This window comes from Diabrotica virgifera, chromosome 5, assembly GCF_917563875.1.
Source record: "Diabrotica virgifera virgifera chromosome 5, PGI_DIABVI_V3a".
In the NCBI taxonomy this organism is placed as follows: domain Eukaryota; kingdom Metazoa; phylum Arthropoda; class Insecta; order Coleoptera; family Chrysomelidae; genus Diabrotica; species Diabrotica virgifera.
Window position 1 is genome coordinate 177,319,282 of NC_065447.1, and position 23,466 is coordinate 177,342,747.

The window sequence follows — 23,466 nt, forward strand, 5'->3', positions numbered from 1 at the left end:
TCAGGGATAATTTTGTATCCGATGCAATACCTTTGATTTGTGGCTTCTAGTATCTCTAGTTGCTTACTCCTTTCAGGATAAAAGAGGGAAATTAAACACATTCAATAACATATAAATGTAATCTATTATTTATTTATCAATATGCTTTATAAATAAGATTTGAAAAAAAAATACTAAAATCTAAATTTGTTGCAACAATTTCTTACTTAATAAATTAAGCTTTAATTCTGGTGTCTCCTTGTTTTAACAAAAAAAAATGATTCAAATAAATTATTGTTTATTCATACTAAATTTAATAAAATTTACTTTTCTCCTTTTGAATTGATTACTTAAAGTTGGAATGACTAACTGAGTTATAGACTGTCCAATACAAAAAAAATGAGCATATTATTCATCATCATTCTCTTTGCCTTATCCCTATGCGGGGTCGGCTTCCCTAATTGCATTTCTCCACACAATTCTATCTCGGGTCATATCAATGTCCTGCCTTATCGTCTCCCCCCAGGTCTTCTTTGGTCTTCCTCTCCAACTCCTTCCAGGGATCTGCACTTCAGCTATTCTTCATATTGGGTGATTAACGTCTCGACGTTGAACATGACCAAACCATCTTAACGTATGCTCTCTCATTTTGGCATCAATTGGTGCCACACATAGACTTCCCCTAATATACTCATTTCTAATTTTATCGTTTTTTGTCACTCCACTCATCTATCTAAGCAGTCTCATTTCCGCCACATGCATTCGTTGTTCCTCTTTCTTTTTCACTGCCCAACATTCAGTTCCGTGCATCATAGCCGGTCTTATGGCTGTTTTATAGAATTTTCCCTTCAGCTTCATTGAAATTTTTCTGTCACACAACACACCACTCGCTTCTTTCCACTTCATCGATCCAGCCCTAACTCTACTGCATGCATCTCCATCTATTTCTCCATTACTCTGTAATACCGATCCTAGGTACTTAAAACTATTGCTTTTCATAATTATTTCACCATCCAAAGATACCATTTCATTTGTAGTAACTCCATCTTTAAATGAACATTCCAAATACTCTGTTTTTGTCCTACTAAGTTTTGTCCTACAAAAAATGAGCATATTATATGGTGTGGATATCAACAAGCTCTCTCCGTTTCGACAAATGATTTGACTAACCTTTTTGTTTTTTCACTCCTTCTTTTCCCAGATTGCGTTGTCCTTGATTCTCCCACACGTACTCTTTTGATGTTGCTCCCTCTCGTTCAAACTGCTTCAAAAACAAACAAAACCAGGACTCGCTCGAATTATTCACTCAGTTTTCTCCTTGCTCGATATCTGGTGCAAATAGATACCAATAAGCTACTCAAATAGATACAGAACAAAAGAATCTTCCTCGGACACATCAAAATTTTACTTCTCAACCGGTCAACAATTTCGTTTCAACTTGATTCTGCTCGCAAAGGCCGATTTCACCACTTTACACTGACTTTTCACTTTTCAAAAACTGGACTGCTCTCTCCCGATATTCATCACACAGTGTCTATCTTCTCTCTGAAATTCCGACTCCACATTCTCATCCCTTCCATCGATCTTTCTCCACCAACCAAAAATCAACCTCTCTACCCAAAATATTCATACTTTCCTTTCCTAAGAAAACCAAATTAATTTGTATCCAACTTTCCATTTTGTTAAAATTCTAAGAGACATCAAATTACTATCGTTTTTTCAAAAAACTAAACAAAAGGCCTTACACTCTAAACTCAATAAAATTTGTTTATCGTTTAAACCTTCTACGAATTATTTACAAAAATCCTATTGATGTTCACAAAACGAAATAACATGCACTTTCCAATATTCTCGAACCATTGTCTGTAAATCCTTTCAAAAAACCCATTAACAAAAACCATATTAACGATTTCGCCTTCACCGAAAAAGAACTGTTTATTAACTAAATTATACTCTATACAATTTTTGGTCATATACAGGGTGAAGAAAATCTACGATCTCGTGGTCCATGATATAAATTTATTTTCTGAATTTTTCCAAAAAACCATTCTACAACAATACATTGTAAATTATGCTTTGGGAGTACTCCTAGTAGCATTTAACGTGTCTTGATTTGTTTATTTCTACTGCATCTTGATTGTAAATTTAGTATAGAAATATCAAATTCTCACTGCTTTTATTTATTATTTTGTGTTAATTTGTTTGTGATATCTGTATCATAGATGTGATTGTTGAAATTATTTTTTTTTATTTTTGTCCACGGTTGTGTGTCCTTGTATTGTGTATGAGATTTTCGATGATTATTTGTTCTTCAACTTCTTTTATTCCGCTATTGTTGGTATGTTGCTGTTAAATATTGGCAACCAAAGCTTACTGAATATTAGTAATCGGCGCATTTGATTTGTACCTTTAGTACTTGTACAATTAGTAATATAATGTTACATTTATGAGTCACCCTCCTTAATTTATTTCTTTAGAGCATAGTAAAAAGTAAAACCAAGTAAAACTATAACATTATATAATTAATAAATATTTTTTAGAGATGTAGTTCTAAATGAAACCAACACTCTAACCTAATTAACACAAACACTATCCAAACATTATAACAGCACAGTAAATCACCAACAGAGTCCTAGTATTGTATAGAAAAATTTTTGATGACAGATAAAACTAATAAGGTCAAGGTATGGAAAACCAGTTCTGAATAATGATTAAAAACAGTACTATTTAGGAATGAAAATAATAAAAGTTGCAACACTTTAAGTTGAGTTCTAAATACATATTATGTACATGCTGTACATAATACACATAGTTTTAAAAGTTATGCATCGCCTAATATTATGCTCCTTTTCATAGTTCATTTTTTGTTGAACAGATTAACGGATTCTGCTATTAGTTTATTAGAGAAATAAGGAAAAAAAAATATCATGTTGGCGACACACCCCCCTCCAGGTCGAAAGCAAATTTTTTGAGTAGTAGGGACAGCTATAATAATAACCTATATCCTATATGTTTCCTGCAGCCGATTTTGATGATATACATAGTTATAAACAAATGAAGATCAAAAAACCGTAAATTTTCGCTTTTTTCGTCTATAACAAAAAGTTAAGTATTTTAAACAAATTTGAGAGTGAGAAACTCTTATATCGTCTAAAAAACTTCAATATGGCGTTCGCTGAATATGTCTATCCTTATTGGTTGCTTAGAAAATTGCAAAATAAATCATAAATTTTGAGTTTTTATAAATATTCATAACTTATGTAAAAAAATTAACTTAGAACGTTCTTATTACACGAATTGCTGAGACTTGTGGTGCTTAAATTATATTTTAAATTTCAAAGCAATGGGTCAAATAGTTTAAAAGTTATTTAATTTGTTTATCTTAAATTAATTTTTTTTTGTAACGCTAAAGTCAGAAAATTGTGAAGTTATACTAATACTTTGGACAGTTTATAAAAGAAGAAGATTTATACTATTAATTTTATTAAAAAATGACAAAAAATAATTCTAAATACTGCAAAATTATTTTGCAAAAACATGTGAATTAAAAAAAGGGGGGGGGGCTAACTTCGTCCCTAATTGTCCTAGGACAATTATTTTTCTTTCTTAATGTGTATAAATATACATTCTTTCCAAATCTGAAAAAATAATTTTTCTACGGGTAACGGTTAAAAAGTTATTCTAATTGTTTATAAGCAAGCAAAATATCGATGTTTTTTTGCAAAATAATTTTACAGTTTAAAATTACTTTTTGTCATTTTTTAAACGCTTTTCTTTACTTCAATAGTTGTCATCAAATTTTTAGACGTTAATTTGACTGACTTTTCTTCAATGAAAATGAATGAAAATTTGCAGACATATGCATTTGCGGGAACAATACACTAATAGTCAATAAAATTTTTTTTATATTTATTAATTGTTTAAATAAAAAAAAACAATTTTAATGGAAAATGCTTAAATTCTCTTCATTTTTACAATGTAGAAACTTTAAACTTTTACAGATTGTAGCTAATGATATGAACTATACATAATTTCACTTTTTACGTTAATTGTTTACGTTATGCCTCATAAATAAACAATAAAGTTTCAAATTTTGAACGCTCATATATTTGTTTATAAAATAAATCGAGTTCCGTGAACTTAGCCCGAAAAAGTCGGGAAAAAAATGTGATCAATGCCATTCGATTGTCCATTGATTGTCCACGTTTGTCCACCATGTTATTTCGTTAGTCCACCTATCAATTTTTTTTTATAAACAAAAATTTTTTTTCGGGCTATCTTCACAAATCCGCAAATTTTCGAAAATTTAAAAAACTCTTGCTATATTGTTTGTCCATCGTTTGTCCATGTTTGTCCACCACATAATTTTTTTTGTCAACCCACTGATATTTTTAAAATAATTTTTTTTATATATAATATATTGCTTACGGATAATAGGACAGTACCGCCGGAAAAGTACTTCAGACATTAGAATGAATGTTTATGCGGGAGCAGAATCTCAACTAACCATTTGTCCACACCCTCGCAGCGTTTGTCCAACCCCTTAAAGTGCAAAACAACCCCCTTGAAGACTTTAATTTATTTTTTTTAATTCTCAACCCGGGCCAAATTCACGTCCGCTTAAAAACGCATTTAAACGTTATTTCAGGTTCAGAATCACAACTACCCCTTGTCCACTCCTTCGCCGCGTTTGTCCAACCCCTTAAAGTGCGAAACGACCCCCCCCCCAGATTGTAATTATTTTTTTTTATTTCGTATTTTATATATTTTTAAATGCGTATTTAAACCTTAATTCGGGGACAGAATCCCAACTACCCGTTTGTCCACCCCTTCGCAACGTTTGTCCAACCCCTTAAAGTGCGAAACCACCCTCCTGCAGATTGTAATTATTTTTTATTTCTTAATTCGGGCTAACTTCCCGTCCGCTTAAATGCGTATTTAAACGTTAATTCGGATGCAGAATCACAACTACCCGTTTGTCCAACCCTTCACAGCGTTAGTCCAACCCCTTAAATTGCGAAACGACCCCCCGGATATTTCGTTATTAACGAATTAACGTTAAAATACGCATTTAAGCGGACGTGAAGTTAGCCCGAATTAAGAAATAAAAAAAATAATTACAATTAACAAGGGGTGGTTTCGCAATTTAAGGGGTTGGACTAACGCTGTGAAGGGTTGGACAAACGGGTAGTTGTGATTCTGCACCCGAATTAACGTTAAAATAGGCATTTAAGCGGACGTGAAGTTAGCCCGAATTAAGAAATAAAAAAAATAATTACAATTAACAAGGTGTGGTTTCGCAATTTAAGGGGTTGAATTAACGCTGTGAAGGGTTGGACAAACGGGTAGTTGTGATTCTGCACCCGAATTAACGTTTAAATACGCATTTAAGCGGACGTGAAGTTAGCCCGAATTAAGAAATAAAAAATAATTACAATCTGCAGGAGGGTTGTTTCGCACTTTAAGGGGTTGGACAAACGTTGCGAAGGGGTGGACAAACGGGTAGTTGGGATTCGGTCCCCGAAGTAACGTTTAAATACGCATTTAAGCGGACGTAAAGTTAGCCCGAATTGAGAAATAAAAAAACACAATCTGGAGGGGGGGGTCGTTTCGCACTTTAAGGGGTTGGACAAACGCTGCGAAGGGGTGGACAAACGTGTAGTTGGGATTCTGTCCCCGAATTAACGTTTAAATACGCATTTAGGCGGACGTGAAGTTAGCCCGAATTGAGAATTAAAAAAAAAATAATTACAATCTCCAGGGGGGTCGTTTCGCACTTTAAGGGGTTGGACAAACGCGGCGAAGGAGTGGACAAACGGGTAGTTGGGATTCTGAACCTGGAATAACGTTTAAATGCGTTTTTAAGCGGACGTGAATTTGGCCCGGATTGAGAATTAAAAAAAAATAAATTAAAGTCTTCAAGGGGGTTGTTTTGCACTTTAAGGGGTTGGACAAACGCTGCGAGGGTATGGACAAATGGGTAGTTGAGATTCTGCTCCCGCATAAACATTTATTCTAATGTCTGAAGTACTTTTTCGGCGGTACTGTCCTATTATCCGTAAGCAATATATTATATATAAAAAAAAAATATTTTAAAAATATCAGTGGGTGGACAAAAAAAATTATGTGGTGGAAAAACATGGAAAAGCGATGGACAAACAATATAGCAAGAGTTTTTTAAATTTTCGAAAATTTGTGGATTTGTGAAGTTAGCCCGAAAAAAAATTGTGTTTATAAAAAAAAATTGATGGGTGGACTAACGAAATAGCATGGTGGACAAACGTGGACAATCAATGGACAATCGAATAGCATTGATCACATTTTTTTCCCGACTTTTTCGGGCTAAGTTCACGGACCTTATAAATCGGCGTTTATTCGTGTCAAATTTCAATACGATACGAAACAAAACTTCAACCAGAACTCGAATTCAAAAAATTCGTGTTTTTATCGTAGTCTTAGAAAAACCACCGGTAGAGACAGTTTGTGCTACAATTATCATTAGAATTCGTTTTGTCGTATTAATTAATTAGACGCTTTTCTTTAGTTCAATCGTTTGGATTAAATCTTTGGACGTTAATTTGACTGCCTTTTCTTGAATGCAAATGACTAAAAATTTGAAGACATATGCATTCGCGGGAACAATACACGAATAGTCAATAAACATTTTTTGTTTATTAATTGTTTAAATAACAAAAAACGATTTTAACAGAAAATGCTTAAATTCTCTTGTTTTTACAATGAAGAAACTTGAAACCTTTAGAGATTGTAGCTAATTATATGAACTAGGTATACATAATTTCACTTTTTACGTTAATTGTTTACGTTATTCTTCATAAATAAACAATAAAGTTTCAAATTTTTTGCCGATTCCGACTACTTTTTATGTTTGTACATCATATGTTTTATGCATATTTTAATAATCACGATATATTTTAATGTTTGAAAAGTGTAATACTAAAAAGTAAAAAATAAAAAAAATATGAAAAAAATATTTTTAAGAAACGCTTTTCTTTAGTTACGAGTGACTAAAATTAAACATAATATTATAAAAAAATCAACTAAAAAGCAAAAAATAAAAAAAAAATTGAAAAAATCTAACACATTCGTTAAAGAAAAGCGTGGTGCGAAAACCGTCTATTCGATGAAGACGCGCCACGCTTTTCTTTGACGAATGTGGTAGATTTTTTCAATTTTTTTTATTTTTGGCTTTTTAGTTGATCTTTTTATAATATTATGTTTAATTTTAGTCACTCGTAAATAAAGAAAAGCGTTTCTTTAAAATATTTTTTTCATATTTTTTTATTTTTAATTAAGTCAATAGTATAAATTTTCTTCTTCCATAAACTGTCCGAAGTCTTACTGTAACCTCATAATTTTCTGACTTATAGTGTTGCAAAAAAATGATTTTGGGATAAACAAATTAAATAACTTTTAAACTATTTGACCAATTGCTTTGAAATTTAAAATATAATTTAAGCATCACCAGTCTCAGCAATTCGTGTAATAAGAAGGTTCTAAGTTAATATTTACATAAGTTATGAATATTTATAAAAACTAAAAATTTATGATTTATTTTGCAATTTTCTAAGCAACCAATAAGGATAGACATATTCAGCGAACGCCATATTGAAATTTTTTAGACGATTTATGAGTTTCTTACTCTCAAATTTGTTTAAAATGCTTAACTTTTTTTTATAGATGAAAAAAGCGAAAATTTACCGTTTTTTGATCTTAATTTTGTTTATAACTATGTATATCATCAAAATCGGCTGCAAGAAACATAAAGGTTATTAATATAGATGTCCATACTACTCAAAAAATTTGGTTTCGGCCTGGAGGGGGATGTGTCACGAGAAAAATCTTATTTCTCTGGATTGTTTTTATTATTTTAGATTTGTCTTTGGTATTTACATAGTCAAATGTTTACTCAAACTTTTTTTTAAACGTAAGTACCGCGTGAAAGAAAAAAAAATGTTTTTCTTAAGTAAAGTTTGAGACACCCTGCTTGCTTGGTTGGTAGAGACCATGAGGTTAGAAAGATGACAGAAGGGTTTTTAGGTTAGGAGTTTCTAGATATAGCGGGCACATGGTATGTTGGAGCTACTATAAATGTACAATAAATGATAAATGCGTATAAATGCTTTTGAGTTTCATTCATACCACAGTTTTGTCGTAGAATTTCCTTGAGGGTAAGTACGGATTTGGTGTCATTACGTGGATGGAGACTCTAGCGAGAGGTACATTACACAGAATTTCTTTCTGTGATCACTTTGGTCCCTTCGCACTTTAGTAAACAATTTCATCTTAGTGTTGATAAGACGTGGTCTCCTCACGTAGCGCATGTGGTTACTCCATATTTAAGTGAAGTAAACATTCAGATATTGAATAGACCCTCTCACAGTCACGACATGACTCCTCTTATTGATCACTTATGAGATATTGTTGGTAGACAATTTAAGACTTCGTCAGCCCATTCCTGTTTTCCTGTAATGCTGGGGCCACAGTAACGTTAACGTCTAACGTCCATTATCGCATTAACACACCAAAAATGATTTAATAAACTGCGCATTAAAGTGACTGGCCACACTTATTTTAGCGCGTAGTCAGCAGAACACGCGTTTTTTAATCCAATAATTTCAAGATGGAAGTCGAAGCTGCTACGCTGTTAGCCCGACCGCACATCAAAGAAACATGAAACGTAAATTACGTTTCATGGAAATAAAACACTGCTAAACAAATATATATCCGGCCATTTATGAGACTCTCCGAAAATAAAAATGTGTCATGAGCATGAATCACACTCGTTTCATTAGTAGGCGGACTTTGAGATTTTTTTAGCAGTGTTTTCTTTTCATGAAACATGTTTTTCGTTTCATGTTTCATGTTTTTCGTTTCATGTTTCTTTGGTGTGCGGCTTGGCTTATATTTTATGAGTGCTGATGATTATTTTATGAATTTATTATTTTATAAACGGATCAAGCAAAAACCAAGACTCAAAAGAAAATGGTGGATGATAAAAATGCAGCGTCACCATGAACACCACGATTTTTATGTGATTTTTGTCGGGGATCCCATAAGCAACTTTCTGTTTGGAACACTGTTAAAAATTCAAGTATTTTCTCGTTACTCCAAAAACAAATTACATATACTCTGCTGCGCTGCAAGCTAAACATTGTTGAAACAGTGCAAGTGTAGCCACAACAACGCGATAAGTAACGGAGTAACTCCTTTGTAGTGTCGAAAAAAACCGACACCCAATCTATCGCCTAACGTTTAACGGCATTAATAATGGCATTAACAAATTAGCGCGCTACTTCATGGCTACACCTAACGCGTTAGTCAAATAACGCGTTAATTAACGTCATTAGACGTTACTGTGGCCCCAGCATAAGATATAGAAACTATGGTTACTGCTGTCTGAACCTCCATAGGCCAAAATCTGCCTGCTTAATATCCAGTATGCCTAGGAGCCTAGGCGATGAAGCTGTTATTAGAATAAGATGAATAACCATAGACGTAATAAGAATAGAGAAGGACAAGGTAAGTTATGGGCCGCTCTGAGCAGGGCTCGGCGCAAATTAAACCTAAGCGAGACACAACCTGCGCCGGTGGGACGGGTGACCCGTGCAGTTAATTTCTAGCGCAGCGCATATTGAACACAAGCCAACCCGACCATTGTCTGTCGTCGTAACGAATAGAGACGGGCAAAATAAGTACGGACGTGTAACGGTTACTTTTGATACCGGTTCTCAGTCGTGGTACTGAGTACAAATACTGATTACAAAATACTGATGTATCTGATCCTTCTACTGAATTGAGTAGGCAACTTTAAATCCGTATTTCCGTACTTGTAACGTTTTAAATACCGAGCATCTCCCTAGTACTCGTAGCGGCATGACTTTCGAAAACATCGAATTTGATCATAATAGGGCGCATAAAAAGATATCTTATACTGAATATTTTATTTCTGCACAGAATATACATTTAAAATAAAATCAGAATTGTTTAATGATCCCTCCGTTAAATTTTTTAATTTTTTATCTTCAATGTATTTAAAATATTAGTAATATCTCCAATTATGATTTTAACTGTGTAATAAATTACTACCAACTACCACACCAACAACGCATTATTTGCATGAGTGCATTTTTCTATAGTCAAAACTGCTTATTCTTGTTCTCATGATCATTTTTCAGTGCGTCATTAATTATGACGTCATATACTGTATTGGGTGTGTCGAGACTTATTTCATGTAATTATTGACGAATCTGACAGATGCCACAATCGTACTTAGCCTTAGGTGAAAAGCTTGTGGAATTAAACTAATTAGTAATTTAGTAGATTTGATTTTTACACAATATGTTAACATGTAGGTATTTTTTATAAAGGGGAATAAAATTAAAAAGTAAACAATATTGTTAATTAAATTTATAAATATGGAAACATTAAAAAATGACACAAAACTGTCCATAAACTGTGTTTTTATCTTCTTCTCTAGGTGCTGTCTCCGCTTCAAAAGTTAGCAATCATCAGAGAGATCTTTATTTCTGAAACAGCGGCTCTAAATAATTCATTGTTATTACATCCAAACCAGTTCCTAAGGTTCTTCAGCCATGAGTTACGTCTCTTTACTATGGATCTTTTTCTTGCATAATGACCTGGAGTATTAGATATACATCTCTCATCACATGTCCCATATATCTCAGTTTTCTTCTTATTTGTTAGTTCTCGTTCCTTATGCGTAAGTCTCATTACCTCCACGTTGGCTATTCTATCTACTCATGAGATATTTAGCACTCTTCGGTACAAATCGAATGTCTCTAGTCTCCTTACGCTAATGACTAACTTTTAACGAACTAAATTCTAAACCAAAACACAAAATAATGCACAAAGACGTTGTGAAACACAAGTGAAGTCGAATTCGAAATTTCAAAATGACAGGTACACAAAATACTGACCTGAATAATAACCGTCACTTGACTCTTTGACACTTCTAAAAAATGGCCAAAATGGACGAAGTTTTTGTCAAATGTTCGTAATACGTGTATTTGATTGGCTAGAAAAAACGCGCATTCTAAATATCAACGAATCAAAGGTAGGTTAGGAATAGACATCTTATGTATATAACCATTGTAATGCTGCATTATTTTTGTGTTTAATCACGGAGCTACCGCTTTTTCCGTCTCATCTAACTTAATGCATTAGAGAGAAATCGAAAAACTGTGACGCACTGAAAAATGAGAGAACAAGAATACCTATTATATTTATATCTCGTCTACATATTTTGTTTTTAAGCATAAACAAAAATGTAGATACCTATATTATGATGACAAATTTTATTTGAGGGTAATGCGATATTCACAGATACAGTATCCTTAACGGTTTTTAAATAATGAATCATTTTTCAATAATATAGATTTAAGAATTATTAAATTTTTATACCTATATAAAGGGGATTACGACATCATTTGTGACATTGTATTTCTAGGCCTGGATCCCGCGTACCAAAAAAAGTTGATTAATGGCAAGCTGAAAATGTGTTACCTTATAGCTTAACGGTGTCTCGTCAGACAAATTTGATGTATGGGAACACTGGAACAGAGGAAGTTTTAATTGTGGAACAGGTTAAAAATTTGGAACGTCATACTACGAAAACGTCCCATGTATTTTGTCGGACAGAACTTCCAATTGATTTGTTACCCTTTCATTAAACTCTCATGCAAAAATCAGACTGGTATTTATCACCAATTGTGCATTTTAATAAGTCCGACACGTAGAACATGTCAAATGACAGGTGATAAATAGCAGTCTAATTTTTGCATGAGAGTTTAATGAAAGGGTAAGAAATCAATTGGAAGTTCTGTCCGATAAAATACATGGGAGGTTTTTGTAGTCTGACGTTCCAAATCTTGTTCCACAGTTGACCTGTTCCACAATTAAAACTTCCCCTGCTCCAGTGTTTCCGTACATTAAAGTTTGTCCGACCAGATACCGTTACGCTATTAACAAATTTTCAGCTTGCTATTAATCAACTTTTTTTTGTTACGCGGGATCCAGGTCTATTCGTTTTAAGTAACCTTTTCTCTAATAATGTGTTCTTGGAAAGGCATATCTGGTATAAGGTATAACCGTTTATTTTGTCTACGAGTACCTAATAAAGTTAGCAGAGTTTTAATGACAAAGCGGTGTTGGGTTTTGATTATACAGGGTGTAACAAAAATACTAACTTACCTTAGTACAAATGTGCACATAAAAAAAGTTACAGCCCTTTGAAGTTACAAAATGAAAATCGATTTTTTCCAATATATCGAAAACTATTAGAGATTTTTTATTGAAAATGGACACGTAGCATTCTTATAGAGGTAGTATCTTAAGAAAAAATTATAGTGAAATTTGGACACTCCATAAAATTTTATGGGGGTTTTGTTCCTTTAAATCCCCCCAAACTTTTATGTACGTTCCAATTTAATTATTATTGTAGTACCATTAGTTAAACACAATGTTTTAAAAACTTTTTTACCTCTTAGTACTTTTTGGAAAAGTCAGTTTTTATCGAGATATTTTGAATATTTGTCAAATCCACCACATATTTTTGTATATGGTTAAGTACGGTTATGGAGACTTGGTAATAACATGAAAATTTATTTATGATTTATATTTTTAGGTATATTTTGAACCATATTAAAAAAGAAGCCACATCTCGATAAAAGGTGCCTTATCGAAACAATACAAAGAGGCAAAAAAGTTTTAAAAACACTGTGTTTAATTAATGGTACCGCAGTAATAGTTTAATTGGAACGTACACAAACATTTGGGGGGTTTAAAGGTACAATACCCCCATAAAATTTTTATGTAAACATATTAAAAACGAACTCGCAACTCGATAAAAACTGCCTTATCGAAAAAAATACTAAGAGGCAAAAAAGTTTTAAAAATATTTAATTTAATTAATGGTACCACAACAATAATTTAATTGGAACGTACACAAAAGTTTGGGAGGGTTTAAGGGAAGAAAATCCCCATAAAATTTTTATGGGGTGCACAAATTTGACTATAATTTTTCTTTAAGATGCTCCTTGTATAAGAATGCCACATGTCCATTTTCAATAAAAAATCTTTAACAGTTTTCGATATACTCGAAAAAATCTATTTTCATTTTGTAACTTCAAAGGGCTGTAACTTTTTTTATGTGCATATTTGTACTAAGGTAAGTTAGGTTCATTCGAACTATTTTTGGTCCCAGAATATGTGATTAATTTATGACCTGTATTTTTGTTACACCCTGTATATGTACTAATATTTTTATTTATCACAGTAAATTGTATTAGGTCTGGATCCCGCGTGTGAAAAAAAAGTTGATTAATAGCAAGCTGAAAATTTGTTAATAGCTTAAGGGTGTCTAGTCGGACAAACTTGGATATATGGGAACATTGGAACAGGGGAAGTTTTAATTGTGGAACAGGTTAAAAATTTGGAACGGCCAGACCACGAAAACGGCACATGTATTTTGTCCGACAAAACAGACTTAAACTCTCTGAACAGAGATTAAACTCTCATGCAAAAATCAGACTTCTATTTATCACCAAATGGGCGTTTTAATGAGTGGAACATGTAGAATATGTCAACTGGCAGGAATTATGACAGGTGATAAATAGCAGTCTGATTTTTGCATGAGAGTTTAATCTCTGTTCGGAGAGTTTAAGTCTATTCTGTCGGACAAAATAAATGTGCCGTTTTCGTGGTCTGACCGTTCCAAATTTTTAACCTGTTCCACAATTAAAACTGCCCCTGTTCCAGTGTTCCCATATATAAAAGTTTATCCGACTAGACACCCTTAAGCTATTAACAAATTTTCAGCTTGCTATTAATCAACTTTTTTTTCATACGCGGGATCCAGACCTATATTTACTATTCGTATTCAGTTCGTTTCCTATCTTATCCTATACCTCGTCTTTTAATTTCGTCCTCATATAATCGTCGTGGCTGGTATCATATACGATGCAATTTCGAACGAGTTCTATCAGCTTTTCAACGTCCATCTCACAAACAAAAACACAACTGAGAATTGAGTCACGCGTCCCACGACACAAGAAAACTGTACGCCGATGACAAACCTTCCCAAGCTAGACCTGCGAACGCATGAACTGATAGTAGGATGCGCAGAGTGGTCTACGCAGTCCGCCGGTGCAGGTTGTGTCTCGCTTAGGTTCAATTTGCGCCGGGCCTAAGGTGTAACACCAATATCAAGGACGTTATTTGTCAATATCGACTTTCTAGCCCTCTTTGTCTGTCACATGCGCGGGATCGCTTAGGCTACGGCCAGACAAGCGACCATTTACGTTGTTTTAAGACAGTAAAATAAAGCGGGAAAAATGGGTCCTATCCATGTTGCTGCGCGATGTTTTAAAGCTCAGTCTGGCCATCCACTACTCTCACCGTGGGAGCCATTTTCGCGCTTTATTTTACTGCTCTTACAGCGCCATAAATTGTCACTTGTCTGACCGTAGCCTAAGACTAAGGCTCCACGGGCGACAACGCTAGCAGTAGCCGTAAAACGAACTTACGGTTCCGCGGAACAGAATAGGAATAGCCGAACTGAACCGACCACAGGACTTGTGCGTAGTCGGTTCAGTTCGGCTATTCCTATTCCGTTCCGCGGAACCATAAGATCGTTTTACGGCTACTGCTAGCGTAAATTTGTCGCCCGTGGAGCCTTAGCCTAGGACCCATTTCTCGCGCTTCATTTTACGGCTGCTACGAGTGTTACGGCGCCGTAAATTACCGCTTGTCTGGCCTTAGCCTTAGTAAAAAGAGATAGATAGACCACCGATCGACTGCCCGCACGTTACACTATTTGGCTCAGTAGGTATGCCTTATCTTATCTATTCTTATTATGCGTGCGAAAGCAAGATGAGTACCTACGACCGTTTGTCGTAACGACCAAAGTCGTACTGTGTGAAAGGACCGTATGTGAACTACACGTGATATAAGTTTACGTTATGTTTCTTTTTGTTTTTCAAGTTTTGTCAACTGTTTTTATTTATTTATTATTAGTTTACTATTTATTAGAAAACACACGTTAAAAAGTAAAACCGTCTATTTTTTTGTTTTTAAAGATACCTATTAGAGAAATTAAAAAAAAATATTCACAAAATATGAGACTACAACATAATTTCGATGTATCTACCTTTGTACCTTTTCTTCTCTACCTACAGGGTGTCTCAAACTTAACATAGAAAATATTTCTTTTCTTCCACCTTCCACCCGGTACAAGTAGATACAAAGAAGAAGTTTGATTAGACCTTTGCCCAACTGTGTAAATACCAAAGAAAAATCTTAAATAATAAAAAAAATTACGGAATGCGTTATTCTGTTCACGAAAAAATCAACTATGAAAAAGAAATGCATAACTTTTGAAACTATGTATATCTATTTGATCCTTCGTAATCATTTTAGTTATAGAAAAATATAAATATTTAAACTTCTATCCAAGTTTGTAATATTTTTATAAATAGATAGTAAACAAAACCAGTTAGATTCCAGTACATATTTTGTCTAATTAAATAATGTCAACTGATAATAATTTAATAAAAACATACTAGTTTTTAATTCATAGTTTATCAATAACAAATAAAAATTTCCTTACCTTTGTAGTTTGTACCAATCTAGAACGCGCCACAAATAGTGTGAAAACACAACTGTCACATTTAATATTGTTTTAGAACACAAAACCACGTGTTCGTCGATAACGACGAAGAATAACCGAACTATTTGAAAGGAAAACTAACACAAATGTTTTTGTTTACAATATAAACAAAGTCCCAACGACCTACGTCTCGGTACCTACGCCGAACTTAAAAAATCTTGTGCAATTTCTTTACTGCTAAAGGAAATAAACACAAACTTGACACAAACTGGTTATCTACAGTTGTTATATAAAGAACTGTTGTCTGTCTTGCTTGATTCACCTACATACTACATATGAGTGCTGGTAAGTCGCTTGGGTTGAGGCCAGCGCTGACACGGTAGGTAAAAAATACGAAAATGATGGTACGAAACTGAACTGAACAACGGTTCGCTTATATTATTATTTTACCATACGATTTGCATGTTATTATAAAAAGCAGTGTTGTGACTGTGGAATGGGAGGAATGATGGCGACTCTAGATAAGACAACATAGTTGAAATAAAATGGGGTCTCTCAGGTGTCGGATTTCCATTTCGGAGATCTAATTACATACTGGTATTGATAATTTGGTTTATATTTTGCAAGGTTGCATGTATTTATATTGGTTCTCGAGAAAACAGCTGATTTGAATACTAAGCAAACTACAACATTTTACTGAGCATGTATGTAAGTCAATACATGACTACAGTTGAGTCCATGGTTCTTTACCCGTGCGTTATGAATACCCTGAATACCTACACCTGGCGAGATAAAACATACTTTATATTTAGCGGCATTGTCTTCTACGCATGAAACTGAGGCTTTGTACATATGCGGGTGCTTTCGCCCCGTTTTACCTCATAAACCCTAACGCCGCGTTTTAAGTTACCGAGGAACAAATGGTATCGTCCACATGCAAACGCGCAATAAACAAACAGGTATACCGAGGCGTTAAGCGCCCGCATCTGTACAAGGCCTAAAGACAAACCAGCTGCCAACTTAAGTGTTATTAAATAAAAGCTTTGTAAGAGAAGGCTTTGCACATCTGCAGGCGCTTTGCCAGGGCATTCGTCGCGGTTAACCTGTTAAACCTGCGCTTGCATGTGTACGATACCATCTGTTCTTTGATACATTGAAACGCGGCGTTTGCCGCTTAGGCCTTGTTCAGATAGGGCGGTTTGCCAACGTTTGACGCCGTGGTTCACCTGAAAAACCCAACCGCCGCGGTTCGAGTTGCCAAGAAACAAATGGAATCGAACATAAGCAACCTTTCCGTCGTCAAATCGCGGCGGTTGTAAGTTTATTAGGGGAGGAATGAGACCGGCAGTTAATCGCTCTCATGTGTACGATGCAAATCGAACCGCGGTGGTTGGGTTTTTCAGGTAAACCGCGGAGTCAAACGTTGGCAAACCGCCCTATCTGAACAAGGCCTTAGGCGAAGCCTAAGAGCCCGTTCACATGACAAGTACATAACGCGTTTTTATAATGCACGATTACAACTACATAAATACATTTTACTTGAGACCGTTCACATGCCAACGGCCGTTTTAATGGCTGAAAACGCGCGATAGCATGTGAACGGTCTCGAGTAAAATATTAGTAGTAATCGCGCGTAATCAAAACGCGCTTATCATGAGAACGGGGCGTAAGACACATGTTATTTTTACGAACGCTCTAGAGACTCAGTGATCCCGACAGAAGACATATCTATCTCAGGAAGTAGCGATCCTACCCTACACGAGCTCATAGGTTTCCCTTCGTTATCCCTTTTTCTGCGAGAGGGACCCAGGACCCATGTCCCAGAAACCTAGTCCATCCACAAAAAAACCTTATTTTCCCTGTCTCCTCTCCTTTGTCCAACTCTCCAACACGCAATAGCCAAGCGCGGTGTTTTAAACTGATTTTTGGCACACTGTATGATACAGAATTAAGTGACATTCATATTATTCATGTTGGTAACAAGATGACATGACAGCGAGGTGACGGTGACAGGAGTCAGGTGCAGGGTTGTTAGGCATGTGTGTTACCGGCATGTAAAATGTGAACTAAGATACTTGTTAATCATACAATAATAATTATTTAATATAGTATTGTATTTGTTTTATTTATTACACCTTCCATCAGGCTTATACATGGCGTCAGGTGTGATCATCTTAGCATGGTGAAACCATTTCTTGTGTGGATAGATACTCAACTGTAAGCTTGTAAAACGTGAGTATTATTTTTTTGGTATCATCATGGAATCCACGTTTAAGCCACCTGAATCTCTAATATTAGACGGGAATATATCTGAAAACTGGGCAAATTTAGCCAAAAGTTTGATCTATTTATGATAGCTACGGACCTAACCTCCAAACCAGAAAGTAAAAAGCTGTCAGTTCTCTTAAGTCTGGTGGGTGATGAGGCATTAGAGCTGTACAACACCTTCACTTCACTTGCCGAAGATGAAGACAGAACAGTAACTTGTGTTAAAAAGAAGTTTGAAGAGTATTGTTCACCAAAGAAAAATGTTATTTTTGAAAGATTTAAGTTTAACAGTATTAGCCAACAAGAAGGGCAACCCTTTGACTCATTTGTTACAGAACTACGGAAAGCCCTTAGAACAACAGAGTATGACCAACAAGACCAGATGATCAGAGATATAATAGTAATGGGCATACACAACAAAGCAACACAAGAAAAGCTGCTTAGAGAGTCAGACTTAACGCTAATGAAAGCAGTTGACATATGTCGATCGATATAAATAAGTAAAGACCAGTCTAAAATGTTACAAAATGAGTCATTAATAAGCGCAGTTCAACGAAGAGAACCAAGACGTGTTCGCTTGTGTACCAGATGTGGATACAATCATTTGAGAGATGATCGATGCCCAGCTTGGGGTAAAACATGTGCCAAGTGTTAAGGGCATAACCATTTTGCAAAAGTTTGCAGAGAAGACCATAAACCTAGTGGGAGCAGTGTGACAAGCAAACCAGAAAGTCCAAGAAAGAGAATGAAAGAGCAGAAGAAGAAAGTGCATCAAGTAACAGAAGCTAGTGTAAGTGATGTGCACAGTTCGGGAAGTGGAAGTGATAGCAGTGAACATCAGTATTTTGTCAGGTCAGTAAACTCTAAATGTAAACACAAACTTGGACCAGATATGTGGTCAGCTGATATTTATGTTAATGATAAGCTTGTGTCATTTAAATTAGATACTGAGCTGAGGTAAGCACTTTGCCTTTATGTATTCTCAAAGAAATAGCCCCAACAGCACATATCCGTAAATCTAAAGGCGGAAATACATATCCACGCCGCGAACTCCGCGCCGTGTGTGCGCCGCGCGTTCGTGGCGCGGTTATTGTTCGTTAAAATTTTTCATTTTGACGATCCAGAGGAAACTTACGAACGTTTAGTAATTGTAGATAATCATGTCTCTGTTCTGTACTTCTACTACATCTTATTTTGGTATTGTTCTGAAACTATTTTCTTGTGTCATCTTATGCAATTTACTATTTTATGTGGAATAAGCCACAGTTTGGGAACATTTCGGGAACTACCTTTTTCGATTCCTGGCAACACAAATATAATGGTAGGGGAGCCCAAGCGGGGATTTTTGCAGTTACTCGAGCGCGTCAGATTATCATATGTGGAGAAACGTGGTACCCTGCAGATGTACCTCCACCATATATTGGCTCTTAACACAGGGGAGTTGGTTCGGGGGGGCCCGAAAAAACATCTATCCTTAAAATATTCGAAATTGTCAGATTAAGATAAGGTAAGTTAAGTACATGCAAAAGAGTCTATATTTCAAAAATATGACGATTTAAGCGGGGCGTACGGAAATGGGTGAGTCAAAAAGTTTCACAAAAAAAAGCGAATATTTCGCGAAATGAACGTCAGATTGAAAAACTAAAAACTACGTGTTCAATATTTTTCAAAAATCTATCGAAAAATACCAAACTTGACCCCCCACGGAGAGGGGTGGGGGGTAAATTTAAAATTTTAAATACAAATCCCGCGATCTTTCGCAAAATAAACATCATATCGAAAAACTGCAAAATACACTTTATCAATGTTTTTGAAAAATCTATCGAATGGTTCCAAACACGACCCCCACGGAGGTGAGGTGGGGGGTTACTTTAAAATCTTAAATGGTAGACCCCGTTTCTTATTGCAGATTTGGATTGTTTGTATAAAAATAAACAACTTTTATTCGAAACATTTTTTTGAATTATGGATAGATGGCGCTATAATCGGAAAAAAGATTGTTGGAAATGGAAAATTAAATTAAAAAATGGGAAGTCCCCACTAAAATGGAAAATTTTACTTAACTTTTTTGGTTTTAGGACCTAATAATCACCACCCAATAGGTCGCCAAAGCGCTCGAGTGACTGCACATTTAGCATACTTTGCTCCCCTACCATTATATATCTGCTTGTTGCTACAACCAGAAACAAAATTAGAGAACTATAGGTACTTCCAAGTCATGCGATACCTTTTTCGTTTTCCGGTGACACAATTGTAATGTATCTGCTTGTTTCAACTGCGTAGCTTCACTAGAAACGAAATTAGAGAACTGTAGGTTCTTCCGAGCCCTGTGTTAACTTTTTCGCTTTCCGGTGACCCAATTATAATATATCCGCTTGTTCCAACTCAGTTGCTTCACCAGAAGCGAAGTTAGGAAACTATAGGCTCTTCCAAGATGTGCGTTACCTTTTTCGCTTTCCGACGACACAATTATAACATATCTACTTGTTCCAACTCCGTTGCTTCACCAGAAGCGAAGTTAGGAAACTATAGGCTCTTCCAAGTTGTGCGTTACCTTTTTCGTTTTCCGGTGACCCAATTATAATATATATGCTTGTTCCAACTACGTTGCTTCACCAGAAGCGAAGTTAGAAAACTATTGGGTCTTCCAAGTTGTGCGTTATCTTTTTGGCTTTACGGTGACCCAATTATAATATATCTGCTTGTTCCAACTCCGTTGCTTCACCAGAAGCGAAGTTAGAAAACTATTGGGTCTTCCAAGTTGTGCGTTACCTTTTTGGCTTTCCGGTGACCCAATTATAATATATCTGCTTGTTCCAACTCCGTTGCTTCACCAGAAGCGAAGTTAGGAAACTATAGGCTCTTCCAAGTTGTGCGTTACCTTTTTCGTTTTCCGGTGACCCAATTATAATATATATGCTTGTTCCAACTACGTTGCTTCACCAGAAGCGAAGTTAGAAAACTATTGGGTCTTCCAAGTTGTGCGTTACCTTTTTGGCTTTCCGGTGACCCAATTATAATATATCTGCTTGTTCCAACTCCGTTGCTTCACCAGAAGCGAAGTTAGAAAACTATTGGGTCTTCCAAGTTGTGCGTTAGCTTTTTGGCTTTCCGGTGACCCAATTATAATATATCTGCTTGTTCCAACTCATTTGCTTCACCAGAAGCGAAGTTAGGAAACTATTGGGTCTTCCAAGTTGTGCGTTACCTCTTTCGTTTTCCGGTGACCCAATTATAATATATCTGCTTGTTCCAACTCCGTTGCTTCACCAGAAGCGAAGTTAGAAAACTATTGGGTCTGCCAAGTTGTGCGTTACCTTTTTGGCTTTCCGGTGACCCAATTATAATATATCTGCTTGTTCCAACTCTGTTGCTTCACCAGAAGCGAAGTTAGAAAACTATTGGGTCTTCCAAGTTGTGCCTTATCTTTTTCGCTTTCCGGTGACACAATTATAATATATCCGCTTGTTTCAACTGCGTTGCTTCACCAGACACGAAGTTAGAAAACTATAGGTTCTCCAAGTCGTGCGTTGCCTATTTCGCTTTCCGGTGACACATAATATATATCTGCTTATGAATGTTTTTTTGATATTGATAACTATTTCCGAAGTGAAAGTCGAAAGGTCAAGTAAACTTGATTTCAAACTCGAATTGTGGCTTATGCCCAAATAAAATAATAAATCTTATTTTTAATACATGTTATTTTTAGTACAACAATGAACTAACATTTTTTAAAAAGGTCCGCATGTACATTTTTTTATTTCAGCTTCTATTTCCGTTCAGATCGGATTTAAGTTGTTTCTTTAAATTAAATGGTTCTTTATTGAGGATCCCACAATAATGATTTTCCACGGTAAACATCAATTTCCTTCCGACAGTTCCGACCATTCCATTACTAACAAATATTCAACTCATGCGCGCCAAAACCAACAAACCACTCGCAAACCCGTCCAAATACGTATTGCGAACCATCAAAGCGTTTGTTGAAAAACCGGCAGAATTTAGATCGTGGTGCGCCGTGTGCGTGCCGTTTGTGCGTCACTTGAAAACACGTACTAATCTGACGAATACGCTGCGCGCGAGCGGCTCGCACACCGAGCAGAGCGCATATGTATCTCCGCCTTAATATATCATTAGTATATGAGGATTCAAATTTCAAAATTAAAACAGTAGGGAAAGTTACATTAACTTGTGTTAATAAAAATGATAAAAAAGATATATCTTTTGTAGTTGTAGATACAAAAAATCAGGTTCTTTTGCTAGGGTTTAAGGAATGTCTAGAATTAAAGTTAGTCAAACGGGTAGATTCATTAGTAAGTTCTAAATTTAACAGTTTAAATGATCTAGTAAGAAAATATTCACATGTGTTTAAAGGTCTAGGAAAATTTCCAACAAAATACCATATAACCTTGAGGGAAGATACCAAACCTCGAATAAGCACCATAAGACTGGTTCCACATGTTTTACGAAAACGTTTAAAAAATAAACTGTGTGATCTTGAGGCACAAGGAGTCATGACAAAGGTAGATAAACCAACAGAGTGGGTTCACCCACTTGTCATTGTGGAAAAGCCAAATGGTGACTTACGATTATGTCTTGATCCAAAAGAACTTAATGGAGCCATCAAGAGAGAACACTTTCAAATTCCTTCTGTTGATGAAATTGAAACTTTACTTGGTAGGGGATAATTCTTCACCGTTTTAGACATGAAGGATGGATATTGGCAAGTGGAGCTGGATGATGAAAGTGCAGATTTAATGACCTTTGGTACACCATTTGGTAGGTACCAATTTAATAGACTGGCTTTCGGTATATGCTCAGCCCCAGAAGTATTCCACAAAAGAATTTTGAAATATTTGGAGATCTTGAAGGCGTAGACCTTTACTTTGACGATTTAATAGTCACTGGTGCCTCAGAAGCAGAACATGACAGGAACTTAAAAAGGGTTCTTGACTGTGCTACCAAATACAACATAAAGTTCAATAAGTCGAAAGTACAGTTCAAACATACCAGTGTTAAGTACATGGGTCAGATATTTTCAAAGGATGGAGTGAAAACAAGTGATAAATATATCAAAGCAATATTAGACATGCCCACACCAGAGTGCAAACAAGATGTTGCAAAATTTTTAGGAATGGTAAAATATGTAGCCAAGTTCGTGCCAAGCCTATCAAAAATATCTGCCCCGTTAAGAAACTTGACAAGATTGGATGTAGTTTGGCAGTGGTCAAGTGAGCATCAAGATTCACTGGATCAACTAAAGCATCTGTTGACTAACTCACCAATCTTGGCAATATTTGACCCAAAGAAACCAATAGAAATTGAAACAGATGCATCAAAAGACGGACTGGGGGCATGCTTGCTGCAAGAAGGTAGACCTGTGGCCTTTGCATCTAGAAGCCTTACAAAAACTGAGCAGCAGTATGCTCAAATAGAAAAGAAAAGCCTGGCTATTTTATTTGCAGTAAAGAGGTTTCACTACTTTGTCTATGGAGCTTGTGTAAAAGTTCATAGTGATCACAAACCACTGGAATCGATTTTTAAGAAAGATTTGCAGTCGATTTCCCCAAGAA

General features: G+C 35.5%; 1 protein-coding gene across 3 annotated transcripts in view; it reads right to left on the reverse strand.

Annotated features, from left to right (window-relative positions):
• The window catches only part of LOC114334632 (uncharacterized), a 206,034-nt gene extending 189,998 nt beyond the window's left edge, over positions 1-16,036 (reverse strand). For 2 of the 3 annotated variants that reach the window (XM_028284718.2, XM_028284716.2), the window contains exon 1: positions 15,626-16,036. The gene's annotated coding sequence lies outside the window, so the exon portion shown is untranslated. The remainder of the gene's footprint in view (positions 1-15,625) is intronic. The other variant, XM_028284719.2, reaches the window with a different exon arrangement.
• Between the last annotated feature and the right edge of the window lie 7,430 nt (positions 16,037-23,466).